At 44.7% G+C, this 8,695-nt stretch overlaps 1 non-coding gene across 1 annotated transcript; it reads right to left on the minus strand.

Moving 5' to 3' along the window:
* Window positions 1-5,794: 5,794 nt before the first annotated feature.
* TRNAG-UCC (transfer RNA glycine (anticodon UCC)) lies at window positions 5,795-5,865 on the minus strand. The gene has a single exon. It is a non-coding gene; the product is annotated as a tRNA-Gly (tRNA).
* Between the last annotated feature and the right edge of the window lie 2,830 nt (window positions 5,866-8,695).

Raw genomic sequence — 8,695 nt, forward strand, 5'->3', positions numbered from 1 at the left:
GAGGGAAACCGTCAATGAGATGGATTGACACAGTAGCTGCCATAATGGACTCAAACTGAACAATAGTCATGAAGATGGTGCTGGACCGGGTAACCATTTGGTTCTGTTATACACGAGGTAGCCCTAAGTCACAGCCAACGCAACAGCAACTAATAACAACAACAGCCCCTTAGCACAGGTTTCTGAAGAACAGGAAGAGCCTGTGAAATGAACACCATGGCTTTTGCGTCTCTGAGTTGTGATAGAAACAAGCTTCTCTGGTCAAATTTCTTTGCTGTGTCCCCAAACCTCCACTTCTTGTGCCAGGGTAGATTACCATTCTCTGAGTCTTGTCATGCTATCATTCATTCATTCATTCAATAAATATTCGTCAAGTAGCTACAATGTGTCAAGCACTGTCCTATACAATGGAGCAGGGGAAGATTATCCAATAGCAGGGTAAGCATGGTACTTATCTTGCTTACCAGATCATCTGTAGTGAACAATTACACATTTTTTCACCACGTCAAAGATTCTACTTCTAGATACGGCTGGCATCTATCTCTCTCCCAACTCCACAGCACCTTCCTACAGAATCAAAGCCTCTTTTCAAATTTACTATCCCTGGGAGGGGTGGATTACCCAGTAAGCAAAGTAAGCACAGGCTTACTTGTGCTTACTAATCTTTAGTGAACAATTTCACTACAGATAGTCTGGTAAGCAAGGTAAGCACCGTGCTTACCTTTCCTATTGGATAATCTGCCCCTGCAATGGAGATACATCATGAATCTAAGAAATGTTCTCTCAACCATGAAACATACGTAAACATGTAGTATGCTGGATGGTGATATGTGCTACTGAGAGATACAGAGTAGGGGGAGGGGCACAGTACAGGTGGGGCTAGCACAGGGTGCTATCTTACACTGTAGGTCTTACCCAAAAGCTGACTTGTGAGCAGAGCTTTGAGGCCATGGCAGAGGAGGCTGGGCAAGTATCTAGGGAAAGTCTGATTTAGGCAGAAGGACCACAAGTGTGGACAAAGGCATTGAAGGAGGACTACACTTGGCATGTTCTAAAAACAAGAAGAAATTTCTGAAGTTCGAGCTTGAGTGAGGGGTGGATTTTGGCATTTACTCTGAATGAGATCAGAGCATTGGAGGGTTGTAAGCAGCCCCAGGTGACACGTTGGGACTTAGGTTTTAAAAGTCTCACTTTGGCTACTGTGTGCAAAAGATGGTAGCCGCCAAGGGCCTAAAGCAAGACGTCAGTCGGGAGCTCTGGCAGAATCCAGGCGAGCAATTGTGGACACTTAAATCAGAGCGACAGCAGGGGAGGTGGTGGAGGTAGTCGGATCCTGTACATCTTCTGAAAGTGGAGCCCACAGGACTTGCCAACCATTTGCACCACCCATGGACTCCCTATAAAGTTCTAGAATAGGCTAAATCAATAGTGTGAAAAAATCAGGGCAATGATTGTTTCTGAATGGTAAGAGTGAAAATTTCTTGGCAAGGGGCATTAGGGAACTTCTTGTGGGTTCTGCTGATGTACTATATCTTAATAGGGGTTGTCTCAGGCTGGGTTCTCTAATGAAGCAAAACCAGTCATATGATATATATCTACATACACACATACACACACACACACGGACACACATACGCATGCACACACACACACACACACACACGCAGAGACAAAGAGAAAGAGAGATTTATCTCAAGGAAATAGCTCATGTGGTTGTAGAGGCTGGCAAGTGCCAAATCTGAGGGTCAGGTGTCAGGATGGAAGCTTCTCCTCGCTCATATGGTTGCAGAGGTTGCAGGGAACCCTCTACTTTGCTATGACGTCCTTGTCTAGCAATTGGTCTTTCCTAATGACATGTCCAAAGTGAGCAAGTCAAAGTCTCACCATCCTCACTTCTAAGGAATATTCTGATTGTATTTCTTATAAGACTTACTTATTCGTTCTTCTGGCTGTCCACAGTATATTCAATATTTTTCACCAACACCGTAATTCAAATGCATCAATTCTTCTGTCTTCTTTTTTCATTGTTCAACTTTCACATGCATATGAGATGATTGAATAGACCATGGCTTGGGTCAGGCTCACCTTAGTCATCGAGGTGAAATATGCAGATCAGACAGCAGGCTGCTGGCCCATGAGGCTGCAGAGGCTGGCGAATCCCAGAATCGGGAGGTCAGATGGCAGGCTGCTGGCTTACAGGGTTGCAGAAGCTGGCAAATCCCAGAGTTGGCAGGTTGGACAGCAAGCTGCTATCTCAAGTTCCAAGAACCAGAGGTCAGATGATGACAAGCTGGATACAGGATCCACAGCCAAGGAGAGCTTTGCCAGAGCATCTATATGTATTGGATGCAGGTCACACCCCCAAGTAAAGTCCCTTCTCATCAGATACTTGAGTAAGAGTGTGACTTGAGTAAGGGTGTGACTCAAGTCACACTCTATCTTAGGCTGGGTTCTCTAGAGAGGTAAAACCAGTAAAGCGTATAAATACCTATATAAAGAGATTTATATCAAGGAAATGGCTCATGTGGTTGTAGGTCAGGCTGGAGGCTTCTCCTGATTCATGTAGCAGCAGAGGCTGGCAAACCCAAGATCGGCAGGTCAGACAGCAGGGCTCTTTCTCACAGGCTGCAAAGACTGATGAATCCCAAGATCAGCAGGAAAGATCACAGGTAAGCTGCTAGCTCTAGTCCCAAGAACCAAAGGTTAGACAAACAGGAGCCAGCTGCAGGATCTAGAGTGAGCAAAAGCCCACAAGCCTTGCCGCTTATATATTCTATGTAGGCCACACCCCCAAGGAAACTCCCATTCAACTGACTGGCTACTCACAGTAGATCCTATCATGGAGGTGATCAAATTATAACAAATCTCATCATTGAAGTTATCACAACATCACATGACTGCCAAACTACATCATAACTGCCAAACCACTGAGAATCGTGGTCCAGCCAGGTTGACACACAACCTTAACAATCATACACCCTTACAAGAGGATGTGACTCAAGATACGCCCTACTGTAATCCTGCCTCATTAACATATAGAGGTTAGGATTTACAACACATAAAATGGAGGATAATTACAAAATCACAACATGGAGGATAATTACACCAGATCACAAAATGGAAGATAATTACAATCATGGCCTAGCCAAGTTGACAGATAACTTTAACCATTACAGGGATTTATCCATTTGTCAAAACTCAGCAAATGTACACTTAACATTTGTGCATTTCACTGTATCTAATTTTTACATCAAAAAAAAAAAGAACTGTAAACAAATGGTGAATACTAATTAATGACATGCACAGTGACATATTTAGGGTGAAATGTGTAGATGTCTGCGACTTACTTTGAAATGTATCAAAAACGAGATGGGGTAATGGATGGATAGAAGGGTAAATCAAAACCAAAAATCAAATCTGTTGCCATCGAGTCCATTCCAACTCATAGCAACCCTGTAGAACACAGTAGAACTGTCCCATAGGGCTTCCAAGGCTGTAATCTTTATGGATGCAGACTGCTACATCTTTCTCCTACAGAGGGGCTGGTGGGTTGGAACGGCTGACCTTCTGGTTAACAGGCAAGTGCTTAACCACTGCGCCACCAGGGCTCCTTAGAGGAAGAGTTACCAACCAAAAACCTGTTGCCATGTAGTTGATTCCGACTCAAAGCAACCCTACAGGACAGACTAGAACTGCCCCCTACAGTTTTCAAGGAGCATCTGGTGGATTTGAACTGCCAACATTTTGGTTAGCAGTCAAGCTCTTAACCACTGTGCCACCGGGGCTCCAAGGGATAAATAGATGGCTAAATATGTGATAAAGCAAGTATAGATGGACAGCTGCCATTGACTCCAACTCATGGCGGCCTCGTGTACAACAGAATGGAAGTTTGCCCATCCTGTGTCATCCTCAAAATCACTGGCATCATTATAGCTATTGTGCCAATCCGTCTCACCAAGAGTTTCCCTTGATTTGCTAGCCATCTGCTTCACCAAACATGATGTCCTCCTCCAGCGATTAATCCCTCCTGATAACGTGTCCAAAGTAAAGGAATCAGACAGTGTTCTGTTATGATCCATAGGGTTTTCATTGGCTAATTTTCGGAAGTAAACTGCCAGGCAATCTTCCTAGTCTATCTTAGTCAGGAAGCTCCGCTGAAACCTGTCCACCATGGGTGACCCTGCTGGTATTTGAAATACTGATCACATAACTTCCAGCATCATAGCAGCACACAAGCCACCACACAGTATGACCAACTGACAGACGGGTAATAGACTTTTACATAAAGCAAGTATTAAAAAACAAACCCATTGCCGAGTCGGACTCATGATGACCCCGTATGTGCAGAGTAGAACTGAGCTTCATAGGGTTTTCAAGGTTGTGATCCTTTGGAGGTAGATTGCCAGGACTTTCTTCTGAGGCACCTCTGGGTGGGATCGAACCACCAACCTTTCAGTTATTCATCTAGTGCTTAACCGTAAGTGCCACTCAAGGACTCCAACAGCAAAACAGCAAATGTTAATTGTAGAACCTAGAGTGTTCACTGCGTGATTTTTTTCAACTTCTCTGTGTGTTTGAAAATTTTCAGAATAAAATGTTTAGGAAAAATGTTGGCTCCTGGGAAGTGTCCAAGCTCCCTGGATGAGTGCCAAGGAGCCCTTAACACAGAGAACACTCTACAACTTACAAAAGGCTTGTCATTTCCTATTAATTAATGTTATCATTTTGATGGGGCTCCTATAAGATCCAAGCAATGTGCTCGGATATACGTGACTCACGTGGTCCTTAAAACACCAGCAGGAGTTGAGAGGAAAGCATACTGATGTCTACATTGTCTCATGAGAAAATGAGGATTCAAAGCCAGATCCCCTGGTTCCCATCCCCACCTGGTCTCAACAAGGAATCAGGTGCTTTAAAAAGAATTATCGGGTAAGGGAGGGACAGTTGGAATCCCTCAGCCAGTCAATCAACCACAGCACCAGGGCCAAGCTCTGGAGCAGGACAGGCCTCGAGGTCAGAGCTGAGGTGATTTTCCCTGTGGGCAGAGAGCTGGATGGCTGCTCACCACAGCTGCCGAGAGCTGCCGTGAGGTGAATTATTTCTGCTTTACCAGGCATGCACAACCAGGGGCCCCATGGTTACCTCTAAAGCAGTGTCACTGGGGCGGTGGTTACGAGTGTGACCTCTGGGGCCAGCCTGGATCCACCACGTAGGACCTGGGTCACCTGAAGCAAGCTTCTTACTCACTCTGAGCCTCTTCTTCGTCTCCTGTAGACAAGGACAAGTGTTCGAGAAGAGTTCCTTTTTATTATCATTGGGAAAGTGCACTTAAGAAAGTGAAACCACTTCCAACGCGCATGTTAGAAAATAAAATGTATGATCCAAGCCAGGTTTAGTTAGTGTTTAAGTATCTTCTACTAACCCATAAAGCATTCCGAACATTTTACTATTAAATAAAACATCTAATAAGCATTTTTTTAAAAATTTTTATATAAGAGGCAAACTACAAACTTATCTGAATTTTGCATGTGGTCTTTGCTATTGTCAGTTGCTATCCTGTCGGCCCCCGACTCATGGGGACCCCCGGCCCAACAGAAAGCTGTCCGGTCCTGCACTGATCAGCTTCAGATAGGACTGTTGCGATCCATAGGGTTTCCATGGGCTGATTTTTGGAAATAGATCACCAGGCCTTTCTTTCTAGTCTGTTTTAGTCAGGAAGCTCCGGTAAAACCTGTTCGGCATCATAGCAACACGCAAGCCTCCATTGACAGACAGATGGTGGCTGCGCGTGAGGTGCACTGGCTGGGAATTGAACCCAGGTCTCCTGCTTGGAAGGCAAGAATGCTACCACTAAACTACCAATGCCCCCTGTGGTCCTTACCTGCTAGAAAATTCTACTGCCCACAGCACCCCGGCTCACCTGGAGGACATGTGGGAGGTAGGTGTTCTTAGCCTGAAAGTCAGGTTGAGATGGTGTGGTCTCAGTCTCACCCTTGGCCTGGGGCCCAAAGAGAGGGCCAAGGATGACCACATCAGCACCTCTCCCTCCCTTATCTGCACTGCACAGGTCCTCCAAGAGATAAAGTTACCCCCACAAAAGGGCTTTGAGGTTGCAGGTGGTGGTCACCGCATCAGGAGAAATAATTATTATTCAGTTATGGAAAAACGAGTTATCAAGTCAAAATCTGGAGACTTGCGGTTTTAATTTAACCGAGTTTTCATTCTTTCAGAGCTAGGGCAAAATTTGTAATTAAACTCACGATTCAAGAGCATGGCCAGGAGTCTGCCTTTTAACAACAATATCAGCCTCTAAAACGGTCTTCAAGGCTGAGGACAAAGGCTGCCTCCTAATACAGACCCTGGACAGGTGGGGTCAGGGCTCTGTCACTTCATCAGCTACAAACCTGAAAGCCGGCCACGCACGCACCACCTACCTGCTCCCCAGGTACCAGCCACATGGAGAGATTGGCCAAGGGAGGTTGTTTGGGATTCTGTTTGCTGATGGATGGAAAGGATTTGTGGATTCTAAGCCTTTAAATAAAAACAGTTTTTAAGCCATTGGTTATTGTTTTCTACTTTTCTTTACCTTCAGTATCATCCGGATCCTGGCAACCAAATACAATGGCTGATCCTGGAGTGGATCCTGGACGGGAAAACAAATACTCTAAAGGACATTACATTTGAATATGGGCATTGGATTGGAGAATAGAATGTATCATTAAGTTTCCTGGTTTTGATGATTTTGATGATTTATGGTGATGTAAGAGAATGTCTTGTACTTAGGATATACACACCAAAACACTTAGTATTTAGGGGATAAGAAACATAATGTCTGCATCTTGCTTTCTGATGGTCTTCACCCACCCCCAGAAATATCTATACCTATGCCCATACTGATATGAAAAGATATATACACAGACAGAAATTATACTGTATATAAAAGACAAAATATATACGTAGATTATTCTATATATATAAGATACATATAGAGAGTATATGTTCATAAATGAAAAGATATATACATAGAGATTACACTATATACATAAAAAGATATACACAGAGATTATAGTATATAAGAAAAGACATATGTAGAGAGGTTATACTATTGTATATGAAAAGATTTATACATAGAAATCACACTATATAAGAAAGGATTATACACAGATTATTCTACATATAAAAGATATATACATAGGGAGAGATTACACTATAAGATATATACGTAGGAAAGATATGTAAGAAAAGATATATTCATAGACCTGTATTATACTATACACATGAAAAGATATATACATCAACAGAGATCACACTAGAGAGAGGATGTTAAATAAATGGGCAAAATGCTAAGCACTGATGAACCAGTTGAAGGGTGCAGGGATTTCTTTGTACTATTCTTGCACCTTTTTTCTAAGGCTGAATTGTTATTCCAATAAACGGTTTAAAAAGCATCACAGTGGCAGCATGCCCGCCATGGTCTAATTAGAGCTGAGCTCAGGGAAGCCTGGCGCCTACCGGAAGGCCAAGCACGCCACCAAGCACTGCGGGCTTGCCTGTGAAGACCCACAGCACAGGAAGACTTGTTAGCAAAAGCACCGCCCTCCTCTGGGGGAATGGGGGTTTAAAGAGCACACAAGGCGAAGGCTATCAACAGGCTCCCTCAGCTTCTCTCCGCCATGCTCTGTAGAAGACACTCCTGTCCTTGGAGACATCCATGACCCAGGGCACTTCAGGTCCCCACCTGGGGAGTGGCGGGTCCCAGGATTGGACATGCCACGCCAGAAGGCTCTTGCCTCCAGAAGCTCCTCTCAGAGCCCCCAGAGCCTGGCCGTGCCCCCACTCCACCCCCACCCCACCCCAGGCCTCACTGCGCTTCTCTCACCCAGCGGGTGCTCCTGTTTCTAGTCATCCAGTTTTCCTGTCCCTTCCTGCCTTCTCGTCTTTGCTTTTGAGCTGGTGTTCCCATTTAGCCTAGTATACATGATTGAACTACAAAGCACATTCTTCATATGTGTTATTGTTTGCCCTATAAACAAAAGCAAACCCATTGCCATCGAGTCGATTCCAACTCATAGTGACCCTATAGGACAGAGTAGAACTGCCCCATAGGGTTTCCAAGAAGCTGCTGGTGGATTCAAACTGCTGACCTTTTGGTTGGCAGCCAAGCTGTTAACCACTGTGCCACCAGGGTAATCTTTGGCTGGAGGGTAAACCTTGGGGGAGTGACTTCAGTACTGAGTTAAAGGGTGTCCAGGGGCCATACTCTTGGGGTTTCTCCAGTCTCTGTCAGACCAACAAGTCTATTTTTTTTTTGGGGGGGGGGTTTGTGAATTTGAATTTTGTTCTACATTTTTCTCCCCCTCTGTCCGGGACCCTCTGTTGTGATCCCTGTCAGAGCAGTCAGTGGTGGTAGCCAGGCACCATCTAGTTGTTCTGGGCTCAGTCGGGCAGAGGCTGTGGTAGTTGTCCATTAGTCCTTTGGACTAATATTTTCCTTGTGTCTTTGGTTTTCTTCATTCTCCTTTGCTCCAGCCGGTTTGGGACCAGTAGATGTATGTTAGATGGCTGCTTGCAGGCTTTTAAGACCCCAGATGCTACTCACCACAGTCGGATGCAGAACATTTTCTTTATAAACTATGTTATGCCAATTGAGCTAGATGTCCCCTGAGACCGTCTCCAGCCCTCAGCCCAGTAATCG

This window comes from Trichechus manatus, unplaced genomic scaffold, assembly GCF_000243295.1.
Source record: "Trichechus manatus latirostris isolate Lorelei unplaced genomic scaffold, TriManLat1.0 scaffold00128, whole genome shotgun sequence".
In the NCBI taxonomy this organism is placed as follows: domain Eukaryota; kingdom Metazoa; phylum Chordata; class Mammalia; order Sirenia; family Trichechidae; genus Trichechus; species Trichechus manatus.